Source organism: Otolemur garnettii, unplaced genomic scaffold (assembly GCF_000181295.1).
Source record: "Otolemur garnettii isolate 467f Iridium unplaced genomic scaffold, OtoGar3 scaffold00148, whole genome shotgun sequence".
In the NCBI taxonomy this organism is placed as follows: domain Eukaryota; kingdom Metazoa; phylum Chordata; class Mammalia; order Primates; family Galagidae; genus Otolemur; species Otolemur garnettii.
In genome coordinates, this window is record NW_003852543.1 from 365048 (window position 1) to 381985 (window position 16938).

Sequence of the window (16938 nt, forward strand, 5' to 3'; positions counted from 1 at the left end):
GACAGTCTCTTCCATGTGCACAGCTAAAAAAGCCCACCCCACCCACCACTCACCCAACCCCACACCAGCAAGGCGAGCAAGCCCCTACTGTATCCATTTCACAAATGAGGAAGTCAAAGCCCAAGACTGGCCTAATGACCCACAGCAGGTTAGGGAGGCCAGGCCCTGAGCCCAGGTCACTGCCCTCCAGTCTTTGGTGTTCTCTGTACTGACCCTGCAGCAGATACCTCTCCCACCAGCATGGAGAGCGTGGGCCCAGGCAGCCTCCCCCTGTACCAGGCCACCCTCACAAACACGGCTTGTCCTTTTCTGGGGTTCCAGACCTCACACTGAGGGCCTGCCACCAGTGGGCTATAGGACAGGCCTGACCCACCATGCAGAGGCCCAAACAACACATGTAACAACCCATGGAGAACTAGAGAACGTGGGTGGGGCTAAATGAATAGCCACATGGACAGACCTGGGCTCTAACCCTGGCTTTGCCGTTTACAATTGAGTGTATGAAACGGGAATGCTGCTTAGTCCCTGGGAGCCCCACCTCAAGGGGAGCTGGGGTTAATGGAAGTGAATCATGCCAGCCTCAGCCAGGTCTGGCCCACTGATAGACACTCACTAAGTGTTAACAATTCCCAGAGCTCTCAAACAAGCTCAGGTGGGGGCCACGTGTTGTTTAAGATCACCTAGGAAAGATCCTTTGCAATGTTGGGTTCTTACTCATCTTGAAAGTATCTTTCTAAAAGTCCCTCAGAAAGAAAGTTCTTTTCTGGGTTTTTACCCCTTGCTCTGTTCCAACCTCTACCTTTCTCACTTTTAGAATAAGAAGAATCTGGACTTGCTGAAAGACAGTCCTTGATTCTGAAGTTCCAGCCCAGCAGGGCCCTTCTACCATGTAGTTAAAAAGTCAGCCTCCCTAAAAGGCTGACATCCCAAAAGGGGGGCCCTTTCTTATGTTCAGTGTGGTACTTGATGCTCAGGGTCAAACAGCTGGGACTGGTCTTGCCATCTCCCGTCAGTCCAGCCTTCACAATTCATTCTAGGTTCTGTCCCTCTGCCACCACGTTTTAGGCTGAGGAGCTGTATGGTTTGCTCCCAAGTCTGAGAGTCAGCAGCACTACCTGTTCCACCTAAGCAGCTGCCCACTTGCCACCCAGTACTCTCTGGGTGAGAGGAATGCAGCAGTCCTATTTCCAAAGTGGAAGGGGCCAGTGAGGCTCAGGACCCACTCTCTATACTTAGGTCGCCCCTCCCTCTGCTGGGTTCCCAATCTCCCTCCCAGGCCTGCCTAAACCTGACACTACTGGAATCCCAAGTAACCAGCCCATGGGGTACAGGAAATGAGACTGGGAAAACATCTGTCTCCCAGGAGATGGAGGAGAGAGCTGGGGGGCCGCACCTGGTTTACAGGGGCCTGAACACAGGGCCATGCCTGCTCCACCCAACTGCCTCCCTTCCCTGGCCCCAGAGCCCTCTCTCTTCCCGCTAAGACCTGGTCAGTGTGAGCCCAGCCCATCTCCCTCCCAGACACAATCCCTCCTCTTGTCCTCATTCCCTACGCCACACACACTGTATCTGAATAGGTGACAGCCTGGTGTCTCTGTGCACAGTGGAGCATTTTGCCAGGATAGCATCAGCTCACCTTCACTCAGCAGTGAACACACTCGACAGAAGTTCCCATGCCAACAGTGGGAACAAGAACAGGTTGACATGTAGGGCCCACTGGAAAGGGCACCCTGCATTTTTATGAGATGAGGGGGGCCCCACATGTCTCTTACCAACTATATACTTGTAAATGTTGGGGATCGGGGATCCAGGTTCCCCAAACCCAGTTAACCTGGTTTGATTACTCGGTTGAGCTAGAAATTTCCACAAAGGCACACCAATAACTAAAAGCAAAAGTGAGTGGAAACTGAAAATAAAACCGGAGCAGCACAGGCAATGTGGATAAGTTTTTCTTCCACCTCCCTTGAAGCCCCTTTCTTAATGTCCCATCTTAGTAAACAAACATGCATCTGTAATACAAAGCAGCAGCACAGGCGAATGCTTGGACTATGCTAGACGTAAGACCATTTATTTGCCTTCCCAGAAGGAACTCAGTGTTCCTCAGTTTTTTTTGGAGAGAAAAAAAACAAACAAATTAGCACAAAACACAGAGAAGATGCAGCACCTTTCCAGAGAGCAAATGTCCAGGGCACCAGCACTCTGAGTAGGCTGGAGGACACAGTGGGGAGAGGAGGGGAGCCCGAGGGGGAAGGCAGTGGAGAACCACCACCAGATTTAGTGGGGGACAAGGTGTGTGGTTTGACTCTTTACACCAATTAAACTCAATCCCAGCACGTTCCATCCCTCACATCTGCTTCCAGAGTATTTATCCAATGTTCCCTGAGTGTTTGCTCACACAGTTCTAGTTTACCTAGAAGATAAACGCCAGGAAGGCAGGCCATCGTGCTCCCTGCTCACCACTGCTTCTCAGTATGTAAATGCTGAATGACTGACTCCCTTTATGTGATGGACTGTGCTAGTTCACTCCCACCCACAAAGTCCTGGGGGGCAGGACCTGTAGTTCAAATAGATTAGAAAGTTAGGGCGGTGCCCGTAGCTCAGTGGGTAGGATGCCAGCCACATACACTGAAGCAGGCGGGTTCAAACCCGGCCTGGGCCAGCTAAACCTCAAGGACAACTGCAACAAAAAATAGCTGGGCGTTGTGGTGGGTGCCTGTAGTCCCAGCTACTTGGGAGGCTGAGGCAAGAGAATCACTTGAGCCCAAGAGTTTGAGGTTGCTGTGAGCTGTGGTGCCACAACCCTCTATAGAGGGTGGCATAGTGAGACTGTCTCAGAAAAAAAAAAAGAAAGCTAAAGGTTAGTGTTGCCTTGAAACTTTCAGGCTGGCCTGTGGCCTCAACTGAGGTGTGAGTGAACTCCTCCAGGTCCAGGGCTCCGTAAGCCTCCCCTTCTCCTCTCACCCACAAGTCCATTCCTATGGACATTACTGAATTCCCTTGTGAAGAGACAGTCACTCCAACTCCTATTTTCCCACTGCCAGTGTAATACCCTGCTTAGTTGAAAGGCAAACAAAAATGATTTGTGAAAATGAAAGAAAGGGTGGATGGATGAATAGATGGACAGATGAATGAAGAGACAGACAGATAGCAAGGATCCTCAGAACACTCCCTCCACCACAACCTGGCCAGAGGACTAGGGAGACTGAGGCTTAGAGAAGGAGAATTAGCATCACTAAGACATGATGGCATCCTCATTGGGGCCAGTCTGCCATTGAATGAATTGCCTCTTCCTCCTAAGAGGCCCTGCACTCTGAGAGCCACAGAGGTAGACCCCTGCCAGGCCAGCGATCAAAATGCCCCCGTGGGCCTCAGCTCCCAGGAAGCAGCCTGTACAGAAAACAGGAGGTTGAGGACCCATTCAATTACCTTGGTTGGTCTCTACTTGTGTAACTGTGTGTTTAAGAGATTCTTTCCTTCTTTTGTTTCTTATTTTTTTAGAAACAGTGTCTCCCTCTGTTGTCCAAGCTAGAGTATGGTCACAACTGACTACAGCCTCAAACTCCTGGGCTGAAGTGAACCTCCTGCCTCAGCCTCCTGAGTAGCTGGGACTATATGTGCATGCCATCACACCCGCCTAATTTTTATTATTATTTATTTAGAGATAGAGTCTCATCATAATGCCCAGGCTGATCACTTGAATCCAGAGTTCAAGTGATCCTCCTGCTTCAGCCCCCTTACAGTGCTGGGATTACAAGTATGAAGAAGCATGCCTGGCTTTTTTTTTTTTTTTTTTTTTTTGACAGAGTCTTACTTTGTTACACTTGGTACCTTGGTAGAGTGCTGTGTTGTCCTAGCTTATAGCAACCTCAAACTCTTGGGCTTAGCGATTCTCTTGCCTCAGGCTCCTGAGTAGGTGGGACTACAGGTACCCCCCCACTCACACAACGCCCCCTACAGCTCTATTTTTTAGAGACAGGGTCTCACTCTTGCTCAGGCTGGTCTTGAATCTGCCCCAACCTTCCAGAGTGCTAGGATCACAGGCATGAGCCACTGCTCCCAGTCTTTTTTTTTTTTTTCTTTTTGAATTTTAATTGCTGCTCCCTGGTAGAGGGATAGGATGACTTCTTATGGCCATGAAGGCAATCCTACCAGTCCCCTGGAAGGGGCAATGATGGAGACCACCCTTTGACTCCTGGAGGTAGGATGACATCTCTTCAGCAGAGGCCGGCCAGGAATTGGGGAACATAGGCCAGAAATTGGGGAACACAGCCCAGGTCTTATGCATCTAAAATTTTCTTGACTTACTTTGTCTCTCCCACACCCGGTGTTTTGTAAAACCTCTTTTGCAATTTCCTGTCTCAGTTATCCTAACCAAAACAAAGGCAAAAGCAAGGGAATCCACAATCAAGAATCTGCGCATGCCCTAAAGTGGCTCCCGTTACCTGTACAATGAAGTGGCCCTTCATTTTTCTGAGCACTGTGATGGCTCAGGATGTCTAAGGAGGGTACAGAGGGGAGCGGGAGGAAGGGAGCTGGGTGGGAATGAGAGACTACTCTCCCACTGTGCCTCCTCCAGCTCTTCCATCTTAAGCTTAGCTGATTACATTTCAGGAAATTTTCACCATAACGGGGTATGTGTTTCTCATGGAGAATTCTGCAGGGGCTAAGCTGTGTGTTCAACCAGCAGGAGGTGAAGGAAACAGAAAATGACGGCTGAGGAAGCAAGAGCACGGAGTGCCTTATACCTCACCCCACCCCGAGCCACCCTGAGACTTCAAGGCACTCTCCTTTTTGATCTTCGAGGGCAAGGACTAAGCACAGGTAACACCTGGATGATGCTTTTGAATAGTAGGTTTGTTTTCCACCTTCAGCTTGGGAACGCAGCCTTGTACTCTGGCTGAGGAGCCAGGCACGGAGGCTGGGGCACAAAGGTGCCCTGAGCAGGAAGGGAAAAGGGTACAGGCCAGGACTCCCTACTCTGATGCCCTCTGATGCCCACTTGAAGGTCATGGTGAAGAACACAGACAAGGAGGCTCCCGTGTCAGACTCCGACCCTACCTCTACAACTAAAGAACCATGTCACTGGGGGTAAAAAACTTCACCTAGTTCTTTTCTGTAAAATAGGGAAATAAGATCCAGTAAACCCAGTAAACCGCTCTGCAGGTTTATCATAAAGCCAGAAAGGGTCTGAGTGCTAATGCTGAGCGTGGCCTTTGGTAAGTGGTCAAGAAATAACACGTTTTGCCAATTCAACATTGTTGTGTGTCAGTTCAGAGAGGCTAAAAACAAAAACAAACAAACAGCCCTTTGGCCAGGCTCAGCCTGAACTGCCCGCACTGGGCTCTCAGCCCTGAGCCTTCCACCCCCAGGGTGCCTTTCTCTGTGTCTCTCCCTCTCTCAGCTGCCGGACTCAGGAGGCATACATTCCTTCTTTTACCCTGGAATGTTTTTCCTTCCCGTAGAAAAGCATGAAGGCTTCTGGCCTGTCCAGGACTTAGGAGATGACCTGTCCTGTCCCTGAGAAGCTTAGAAAGCCGCCAGACTAGAGATGCCCCTGTGGGCAGGAGCCATGAGGGGAGTTCCCCGGCTGGCGGTGCAGGGCAGCCGTCCTGTCTGAACTGGGGCCTGTAGTGCCATGACAGAAATGACTGAAGGAGCCCCACATCCTGCCCACACGGAAGAAGCCTTCATGCAAATGTGCACGGAGAGAAAGAGAGGCCGGCGGCGTCACTCCAGGACCTGCGCTGGGCCAGCTGGAGCTCAGGAGGGGAGCAGAGAGGATAGGGCTGCTGTGGGCAGAGAGAGAATGGGGGCTACAGAGCACCAAAGGGGCCCCTGTGTAGCTGTTGGCCTGGAAGGACAAAGACCACTGGGAGGTTCAGAGCCAAGCTGGGGCCTCTCCTCCCTCTGTCCTCACACCCTGCTTCCCTCACCCCTTCCTTGGACCGCTCTCCTCCCTGTGTGGGTTCTAATCCCTATGCTGGGTGGTTCCTTTTCCAGAGAAGGAGAGGATGATGTGATGTGCTAGGGCCCAGGAAACTGGGGAGACAGGCCTACTGGGGCCCACTCCTTCAAGCTGGGCTAAGGCCCCGGGCACCTGAGGGTTATCATTAGCTGCCCTTCCCTACATTTTAGCACAGGGCTGACTCCAACTGTGGGATTTTGGGCCCTAGAATGAGAGACCATGACTCGAGGGCTTCCCTCCACAAGGCTGCCTTCACTATGACCATAATTGTAATGGGTGGGCCTCACTGCATCCCAGACAGAGTCAGATAGTTCCTAGTGCTCATGAAGACAACAAGCCTAAACCAGAGTGAAGCTGGCAAGAGGGGTCCCTGCTTCTACCCGAGTCTCTCTGAGAGGAGCCTGGAAGGCCAGGGGAGGCTGGAAGCCCCCAGTGGCAGAGGGAACACTGAGCTCCTACAGAGGCCACACCTAGGGCGGCCCCTACTCCAGGCCCAGGCCTGCGCGGACTCCCTCCCTCAGGGTCTGTGGTCAAAGCTCACTTGAAGCTTCTGGCCACCAAAGCTTCCACTGGGTATTGAGCCATGAGAGTAACCAGCACCCTGGGAGTTCACAAGAAGTTAAGCAAGGGACTTCCTTCACCCTTCCTGGTGGCAGAACTCCAAAGGACCAGGACCTAGGAAGGGAAATGGCTGGGGTTAGAGAAGCCAGGGCAGGGTGGGGAATCCAAGAAGGGCCCAACGGGGAGGAGTTGGCTGAGGGATGAGGGGACAGAGAGGAGGAAAGGGAAGGCTAGGAGTCTAGCCTAGGCCAGACTCACTCACGGCAGGTGCACACATACAAAGGACACGCTGCCCTGCGCTTACTGTTCCCATCCCCTTCATGTCCCCTGCTCGCCCTGGAAGCTCCCCCTGCTGCACCCTAGGAAGGCCCAACTCGCTCACCTCCAGAGGGCCCAAGAAGGGATGTTTGGCCTGGGGTCCCAGGAGCACTTCCTGGCTGCACAGTCCTCCTGCCCAGCAAATATGGCTGTGGTGGCTGGTGCTTCCTCCTTCCGCTCCTGCTCACCACAATACACACCCCTCCTGCGCCCCACCACCTCCCCAGGGCCCTTGAGCTACTCAGCACCCGCACTTCCTGCCCACAAGACAAGAGTCTCCATTCCCAGGCCTGGCACCTGGGCCTTTTCCCCATGTACCCGCTCTCTGGAGGCCCCCAGCCTGCACACTAGGCCAGAAGGACCTGCCATGATGGCACTGCCTTTCTCCCACAATGGAAGGCCCCGGGAGACAGAAAGGGGAAGGGGCTGGGCCTGGACTATGAGCAGGCCCCACCTCCTTCCTCCCCGTGGCTCTGCCCAGGCTCTCTGTCCCCTACAGGACACCCAGTGGGAGACAGAAGGGCTCCAGGTCAGGTAACTTTTCTTTCTTTGTGTTTATTAACATTTTGAATTTTGTGTGGCTATGTGTCTAGTCACCTGATACAGCTGCCTTGTAGTTAAAAGGTGTACCCCAATAGCACTCAACCATTCCTCATACCTACTTTATGAAGCATAACTAAACCCATTATGCAGATCCAGATTCCGAGGCCAGCTCAGAGAATTTAAGCCACTGCCTAGGGATGCCCAGCTGGGAAGTCACACAGTTGGCATTAGAACTTAGAGCCTCTGACTACATGCACTGACTGTCCTCCCTTCCTACAGCTGAATTCTCCACGAGTATAAGATCAGGGCTAGTAGGGAATGATACCCATGCACCATTCTCTTCTCCACCCATATGATCCACTTCTTCTGCCTCAACGACTAGACTTCTCTGCTGAGGATCCAAAGACTCTGCCCTACCCTACAGTCTTGTTGTCACTAACCCAGCTGCCCAGTGGACTCCTCCACTTGTATGCCCAACCAGCAGTGCCTTCAGACCAGGCTGTTCAGGCCTGCAGGTGACAGGACTGGGCTCTAGCTGTCCCTCCAGCTGCATCCCTCCCCACGGTGCAGAGTCCACAGGGCCATCCTACCTGGAGCCTGCGCGCCCCCTTTCTCCACCATACTCTAAGCCTCAGGATCCCAGGATTCTCTGCTTCTGGGGCCTGAATGGCCTCCTTTCTCATGGATACACTGCACCACTGCTCTGTGCAGCCCTAGACTGCAGCATGGTGGGGACAAGAGTGCTGGTAGAGAGGTGGGAGGGAGATGGACAGGGCTTGGACCTGTGGGCAGGCTAACTACCCAGATGCTTGTGTGAGTAGGGCCACAGCAGGCACCAAAGGCTGGGGTGCAGTGTACCACAGCAGCCCATTCAGAGGAGCTTGAGAATCTTTTTTTTCTTTTTCTTTTCTTTTCTTTTTTTTTTTTTTTGAGACAGAGTCTTACTCTGTCACCTTGGGGTTGAGTACTATGGCATCATCATAGCTCACAGCAACCACAAACTCTAAGAATCTTTTTTTTTTTTAACTCTGAGAATCTTAACTCAAACCTGGACCACCAGGCCATGAGGAAGGTGAGGATTAGGAGAATAGGGCAGTCGGTATGACAGTTTGTTAGCTTTGGTCCTAACTTGCACATTTGGACATGTCAGATGGGGCCTCCAATATTTGCTCCCTGTGCTGGCTAATTTTAGGGGCAGACTTATCTCACCAGACCTAAAACTCAATGTTTGTAAGGGAGACCTGATTCCTTCTTTCCCCCAATCTGCTCTTCCTCTGATATTTGGGTTTTTACAACACTCTGCCCACTCAGAGTAAGCCATAAAGTCACCAAGCCCTCCACTCAGGTGGACAGCCCACTGGGTGCTTCCAGAATGTTGCCACAGCTTAAGTCAGCGCCTAATCGACATGGTCCCTATGTAGAAGCTGCTGACCCATCAGGAATAAAACACACAACCCTTTTCTCAGGGAGCATCCAACCCAGTGACAGAGACAGAAATAAACAAAAAGACTGATGAATCAACACCTGCTCATAAACTGGACAAGTGCTGGCAAGGGAGGACAGAGAGAAAGCAGAAGCAGCAGCAGGGGTGAGGGCACCGTCACGGGGTCGGGAGGCCTCTGCATGGTGTCCCTCTGCCTCCCTCGAGGTAGGCTGCTTCCTGTTTGCCCACAGAGGAAGCTGCTCAGCACAGGTGCTGATGCGGCTTCTCATGCTCTGAGCACAGGAGGGGAGTGGAGCCACCTTCCGGGAGAAGTGCCCTAGGGATTTCAGCACAGTCTGGGTCTGCCCTGCTCCTGGGATGCACAAGGGAGAGAGGTACCCTTTTCGGAGCCCCTCTCTGGGCTGACATGCACCAGCAGCCCTCCTCAGGCACCATTGCCAGCCCCAAGAGGTCTTGGCTGGGGAAAGGCAGGGCACTATTATCCCCACACTACAGAACAGATGAGGATTGGAGGGTCACAGCAGTTATTCAGGCTCTAGGGCTGTGGAGCCCCAGCAAACAGCGTTCTTGCTATACCCCATTACAACCCCCATGCTGAAGATATGGAACCTGAGGCACAGAGCAGGCCTCCTCCCCAAGCAAGCTGAGCTCCTGACAGCCTGAGCCTGACTCAGTTCTGCCAACTCAAAGCTTATAAAAACTCTCTGAGTTAATGGAGCTTAAAAACTGTCCTTCTGGGCACCCTCCTGAGCAGGGTGTGTGGGAAGGCCCGAAGTCCCTCAGTGGGTCCCTATGCCCCTGAATGTTTAGGGAAGCCTGGGAGTAAGGAGGAAGCCACATGCCCCTTCCTCCAGAAAAGGCCTCATCCCCTCCCAGTTCCCCAGTTCCTAGCCTGTGCCCACAGGAAGAACACACAGGGAGAAGTCTCTCAGAGTTAGGGAACAGAGAGAAGGGAGAACAGAACCCCAGTGGCATCACCAAAGTTCCAACACATACCACATGTGTGCGCCACTGCCGCCCTGGGCATCCAGGAGGAGGGCAGAAAGTGATTACAGACACGAATGACTGGCTCTGCCTCTGTACTTGCTTTGCCAAACCTGGGGTGGGTACAGCAACCTTAAGAGGCAGTCCCTACCCTGCCTGTGGTCACGTGAAACACTCCCAGCGACTGTGGATAGATGTCCAGGCCACAGCTCCCTGACTCTCACCTGCCCCAGCACAAAAGTCCACCCTTGCCTTCCTCTCCCAGGGCCTCCCTCCTTGGCTGTCCCCAGTGCTTTGTAGATCAGCACTTTCACTGTAGCCACTTGTCAGAGGTTTGCTCTTCTCACCTGAGCAGTGAGTTGGCACCAGAGGCACCCACCAAACATCTGCTGAAACACATGTGCGTGTAGCTGATTATTTTGGCAAAAATGCTCTCCACTTCAATATCCAAGGTAAGGAATCAGATAAATCGATTAAGACACAGCCATATAGCCATGTGATGATCCCTTGGCTATCTTATTTTTGAAAACTATCTAACAAAGCGGAAAGATGTTCTAGCATATTATTAAGAAAACTATTCATATTATTTTGTAGCCCAGAGTAGACTGCTGTGGTGTGATAGCTCACAGCAACCTCAAACTTGGGCTCGAGTGATCCTCTTACCTCAGCCCCCTGAGTAGCTAGGACTACAGGCTCCCACCACCACGCCTAGCTATTATTTTAGAAACAGGGTCTCACTCTTACTCAGGCTGGTCTCAAATTCTTAAGCTCAGGCAATCCACCTGCCTTGGCCTCCTAGGTTTATAGGTGTGAGCCACCACTCCCAGCCTTGATTTCAATTTTTACAAACTTGTTTGTGTATCTAGGCAATAAGCCAATAAAACATTGATTGTAGTTATCTGTGCCTGATAACAGTCTAAGTGATTTTTTTTTTTTTGGAGACAGGGTCTCACTATGTTGCCTTGGGTAGAGTGCCATGGCATCCCAGCAACCTCCAACTCTCGGGCTTAAGCAATTCTCTTGCCTCAGCCTCCCAAGTAGCTGAGACTACAGGAGCCCACCACAACACCTGGCTATTTTTTTGTTGCAATTGTTGTTGTTTAGCAGGCCAGGGCCAGGTTTGAACCTTCCTGCCTCCGTGTATATGGCCAGCACCCTAACCACTGAGCTATGGGTGCCAAGCCCAGTATATGTGATTTTAATTTCTTTTTGTTTTCCTTTTCTTTTTTTCTTTTTGGCTCACCTTTGGTACATTTGGATTGACTTTTTTTTTTTTTTAAGTCAAATAAGGATAGACTTTCTCTGTTTGATATGTAATTTTTTAAATAAATATTTATTATGTTTATCATCCACAAAAAACAAATTTATAAGCACATTAAATTTGTTGGATCAAATAATGATTGAGTTTCTGTGGTCACTTTACAGACCGGGAGATCCTTTGACAACCTCTGTTATCAGTAGAGGCTGAGAATTACTGTGGGAGGGGTGAGGGCGTGACAGGGTCTGCATAGGTGTTTACAGTTCTTTTTTGTGTTCACAGTTCTTGATCCTCACCCACCACCACCTCTCAAATCAAATGGTTGCCAGGTTTCCAGTGAGACCTCTCTCTCTCTCTCTCTTTTTTTTTTTTTTTTGGTTAGAGACATGGTCTCTGCCTCTAGGCTAGAGTGCAGTGGCGTCATCATAGCTCACTACAGCCTCGAACTTTGGGACTCAAGTGATCTTCATGATTCAGCTTCCTGAGTAGCTATAACCACAGGTATGTGCCACCACACCTGGCTTATTTTATTTTTTTTTAATTTATTGAGGAAACAGGGTCTTGTTATGGCCAATGTGACCTCTCTGATGCAGGTATGAGGATCCACTTAGAACTCCAGAGTTATGGTGAAGACATTTGAAATTCAAAAATGTAAAAAAAACAAAAAAACTTTCTCAGAGCTTCTCTTCTATGATGAAAAGCAGTAACTTCTGAAATAAGGCTGCCATAAATTCCTTCTTCAAGGCAGCTCTACTGCCAGAAAGGAGAAAAGGAATAAAACCCATCCCAAATCCCTTCTCCAGGAGAGTTTTATGGCCCTGAAGGAGGCAATGTGACTGCTTACTCATACCTGTACAGACAAACGTTATCATAAAATGTATCTCTCATTTGTTCTCCAAAACCCCTTTTTCTCCTAAAGAAACTCCTAATGAAGGACTTTTTGTGCTCCCTCCCTTTCCCCTACTAAGTTAGACATAGGAGGCTAAACTTTAGCCATTTAATAAATCAGATATCTCTGGCTCTCATTGGCATGTGAATAAACCATTTTTTTCTATTAATCTGTCTTTTGTCAGTTTAATTCACAGGTCCCAGTCACTAAACCTAATGGAGTAGAAGAAAAGGGTTTTTCCCTCTTCTATCTAGGGTGGGAGGAAGGACCTGACCCAAGATTACCTTCTCTAATAACCCACAAATTTAAGGCTGTGTTTGCCTCCATGGGCAGGTGCACATAATGAACATCTTTAACAGTTAAGCATTTATTTCAATATGCATTAGAAAAAAATATAACTGGTGCGACAAACCAGTGATATATAGATGGTATTGCTTAGGATAGTTGATCGTGCCTAATTCGTGTTGTTTTTTAAGTATGTGTATTTAAAAAAAATAAACAATATCACAGGTGTAAAACTCTCATGTCAATAATCATGACAAGGATATGTAAATGAGAAGACACTTTGCACAGCTGGGTCTGACCTTTCCTGCATTTACTGCTTTGGAGAATGAACTGAAAGTCTTCCTTCTAATGCTCAGGGCACAGGAACTCAGCTGTGGCATTAAACAGAGAACAGGTGTGCCTTGACGAGGTGGAGGAGGAAGATGCACTCAGAGCAGGACATTTCCTGGGCCACCCAAAGGGTTATGTATTCTCCTCTGGGTGCCCACATTTAATCCTGCCCTTAGCAGCACACCCTTGTGCTTCCAGTGACCTCTGCAGCAGCAAGGTCCAGCCCATGCTCTATCCATTGTCACCTTCAGGGGACAAAGGAGCAGCCTGGCTTTGCAGCTCTCAGCAGGAATAGCACTGGGACCTCTGAGCCCAGACCTAGGGAGCAGAGCCTGCACACCTGAGCTTCCAGGGCCATTTCCCTCCTGTCTCAATACTACTTTGTTTTTCTTACTTTTTTTTTAAGAGATAGGGTCTTGCTCTGTTATCCAGCTTGAAGTGCAGTGGGGCATCATCATGGCTTACTGCAACCTCAAATTCTTGGGCTCAAAAATCCTCCTGTCTCAGCCTCCCATGTAACTAAGACTGCAGGCACCTGCCACCACACTGAGCTAATTTTAAAATTTTTTGTAGAGACAGAGTCTCTCTATGCTACCCACTTCAGTCTCAAACTTCTGGCCTCAATGTTCCTTTTGCCTGAGCCTCCCAAAGTGCTGGGCTTACAGGCATGAACCACCACACCTGTCCTGTCTCAGTATCTGCATGCATCCTCCAAGGCTACACTGAGCGCCCCTAGGAAGGCAAGGACTGCTCCTTTAGCCTTGTTGTATATAACTATCCTCTACCCCACCCCACTGAGAGGGTGCTTCCCTGAGGTCATCTAGGCAGGAAAGGGCAGAGCTCAAGAATGCACCAGGTCTCCTTGGCTGGCTCGGCCTGTCTGTCCACTTCTTCCTATATCCCTGCCTTGGGCTCTGTTCTGGCTGGGCCTCTCTCACTCTCATACTCTTCCAGGGGACCTCATCAACTCCTACATGTTCACCTCTCACCTGCACATTGAGGGTTCACTAACCCCTCTCCAGCCAAGTATCCTAACTGCCAGCAGAAATCCTCTAGCTGGATACGCAGCAGTACATCAGATTTCACAGTCTACCCAAGGGTCCCAGAGCACCTCCCCCTGCCTGTACCCATGCCTGCCCCTCTCAGGTCCTGCCTGTTCACTGGCAGCAGATCTGCTGGCCTCTCAAGTTAGCAGCCTTGTCACCAGCCCAGACCCCTCTCCCCTCCCAGCACGCAGATCCCCTCTCTTATATGGAAATCTGCAGCGACCACCTGCCTCTCATAGTTCATATCCAGTCCACCCTGATTCTCTGCTGAGAGATCAGTCCTGCCCTGAACAATTTTTATTCATCCAATACTCTGTCCCCAACGGTGATCCCACTGCCTCTACCCTGTGGCTTTAGGGAAAGTCCAACCTTGGCATCAAGGCCTCTCCAGCCTCTCCTATGACCAAACACCCTCCTCACCCTAAGCTGTGACCCTAGCAGAGCCTAAATGTTCCTGGTGCATCCATATGTTTCCTTAGTCAACTCCATTTCCTTCCCATCCCCCTTTCCATCCATCCAATCCTCTTCCTTCAAGGCTCACCCCATAAGGCTACTTCCCCATAGAACCTATATAGACCAATCCAGTAAGAATCCACTTTGTTACAGTGTACACATGTAACAAAAATATTCGTACGCCCTTAATATTTTAAAATCTAAATAAACTAAATAAACAAATAAATAAAATTTTAAAATGGTGATACAATTATTTTAAAAAATCAACTTCCATAACTCCAGCTATGTGATACAGTGGGGAAATCAGAAGGAACAAACCAGGTGTACACATCACAGTCAGATAGAACTTTTTTTTAAAAGCACTGGTTTTAAAAAGAAAAAGATTACATTAGAAAATGAAGATCGTGGTTCCGCACCTGTAGCACAATGCTTACGGCGCCAGCCACATACACCAAGGGTGGCCCAGGGCTAGTTAAACAGAAAAATAGCCAGCTACTTGGGAGGGTGAGGCAAGAGAATCACTTATGCCTAGGAGTTAGAGGTAGCTGTGAGCTGTGATACCTCAGCACTCTACCGAGGGCAACATAGTGAGACTCTGTCTCAAAAAAAACAAAAACGAAGATCATGACGATTTATAGCACAATATAATGTAAGTTTAAAATACATGCATATATAAATCAGCACATATCTTTCCAGAATACATCATGATCCAATGACAAACCCATCATATCATAGCAACTGCTGCACATGAAGATATGGGCAGGTGGCCGGCATGGGGCAGTTGCTGGTACTGGGAACGAGTGATGAAGAGGAAATAGTAAGACCCCTTTTAATTCAACAACAAAAAATTTCTAATTTAAAGCACAGGAAAACCACACGAACAGTCCACAGAAAGACAAATAGCTTAAAAATATGTACAACTCATGACACCATTCATCAGAAAGAAACATCTACTAAAGCTATAGTGCAATGAGTTTTTCAACTGTCAAGTTGGCAAGAACAAAAAGTTGGCTGGCACGTAGAGCTGGTGGAGCTGAGGGGAGATCAGCATTTTCCCAACCACAGAATCACGCATGCCTTTGGAAGGCAGGCTGGAAACATCCATCAAAACCTCAAATACTTTAATAAGGATCTCAATAACTTTGAAGCCCATTTATGAATTTCTCCTGCTGAAACAATCACATAAGTGAGAGATATATAGGTATACAAATATGCTTTATTACCTATCACAGCAAACAAAAAAAAATAGGGAAAATATCCTATAAACCCAGAGTACACTGGCTAGGTAAATATGGTAGGCCCATTCTACAAGGCACAGTATTATACATTTACTTAAAAGAAGGAAGTCCACCCGTATTTTTTTTTTTTTTTGAGACAGTGTCTCACTCTGTCATCCTGGGTAGAGTGCCATGGTATCATAGCTAATGGCAACCTCAAACTCTTGGGCTTGAGCAATTCTCTTGCTTTAGCCTCCCCAGTAGCTGGGACTACAGGCATGTGTCACCATACCTGGCTAGTTTTTCTATTTTTCATAGAGATAGGGTCTCGTGCTCACTCAGGCTGGTCTCAAACTCCTGAGCTCAAGCAATCCACCACCTTGGCCTCCCTGAGTGCTAGGATGATAGGCCTGAGCCACCCCACCTGGTCCACCAGTATTCTTAAAGCAGAATAAATGTTAAGCATGTTAAGTTGAAAAAAACAAACAAGGCATAGATCTGAATTTTATTCCCTATAATTTGTGTATAAAAAAGAGGAAAACAAATGTACACATACATGCTTATTTATAATTAGAACACCTTCCTAGAAGTATTCTCAAGAAACTGCCTCAAGGAGGAGAATTAGAGATTAGAGGACAGGAAAGGGAGGTTTTTCACTTTGTATGCTAAGAGCTGTTTGAATTAAGATTTTTAACATGTCTTACCTATAAAAATATTTTTTAAAGAATTTTTAACCCAAGGCCGGGTGAGGTGACTCTTGCCTGTGATCCTAGCACTCTGGGAGGCAGAGGCAGGTAGATTGCCTGAGCTCACAGGTTAGAGACCAGCCTGAGCAAGAGTGAGACCTCGTTTGGAAAATAGCCAGGCGTTGTGGCAGGCTGTAGTCCCAGCTACTTGGGAGGCTGAGATCAGAGAATTACTTGAACCCAAGCATTTGAGGTTGTTGTGAGCTATGATGCCACAGCACTCTACCAAGGGCAACAAAGTGAGACTGTCTCAAAAAAAACCAAGGAATTTTTAACCCGGCTGGGCATGGTGGCTCATGCCTATAATCCTAACACTTTGGGAAATCAATATGGGTGGATTGCCTGAGCTCAGGAATTCAAGACTAACCTGAGCAAGTGTGAGATCCCATCTCTAAAAATAGCCAGGCAATGTGGCAAGTGCTTGTAGCCCTGGCTACTTGGGAGACTGAGGCAAGAGGATCATTTGAGCCCAGGCATTTGAGGTTATCGTGAACTATGATGCCACAGCACTCTACCAAGGGCAACAAAGTGAGACTCTGTTTCAAAAAAAAGAGAATTTTTAACCTGTCCAAGTACCATATCCTGCCATGTATTATGCCCACTTTTTGCCTAAAGTTTTGAGGGAAAAATAAGGATGCACATGGGTAATATTAATTCGTACCTATATAAACATTTTTAATTTTTTTATTTATGGTTATGCATTCAAAGTATCAACTCTATGTTTAAAAATAAATGCTAGAATTTCTTTATAATATGAAAACAAATACCTAAATATGAACACATAAAAATTTGAATTAAAACAATTTTCTTCCTGAAAGTTTGAGCCAAAAACATGGGTGCACATTACGTACGGCAACATGCGATACTAAATCTTAAGAAGAGTAGTGGAATCTGGTGGA

At 48.6% G+C, this 16938-nt stretch overlaps 1 protein-coding gene across 3 annotated transcripts in view; it reads right to left on the minus strand.

The window, feature by feature from the left end:
* Nucleotides 1-16938, minus strand: part of PSD4 (pleckstrin and Sec7 domain containing 4) — a 37598-nt gene that overhangs the window by 16421 nt on the left and 4239 nt on the right. For 2 of the 3 annotated variants that reach the window (XM_023518843.1, XM_023518841.1), the window contains exon 1: nt 6909-7086. The exons of the other annotated variant lie outside the window; for it this stretch is intronic. The gene's annotated coding sequence lies outside the window, so the exon portion shown is untranslated. Of the gene's footprint in view, nt 1-6908; nt 7087-16938 lie in introns of those variants that run through there. 3 annotated transcript variants of the gene reach the window in all.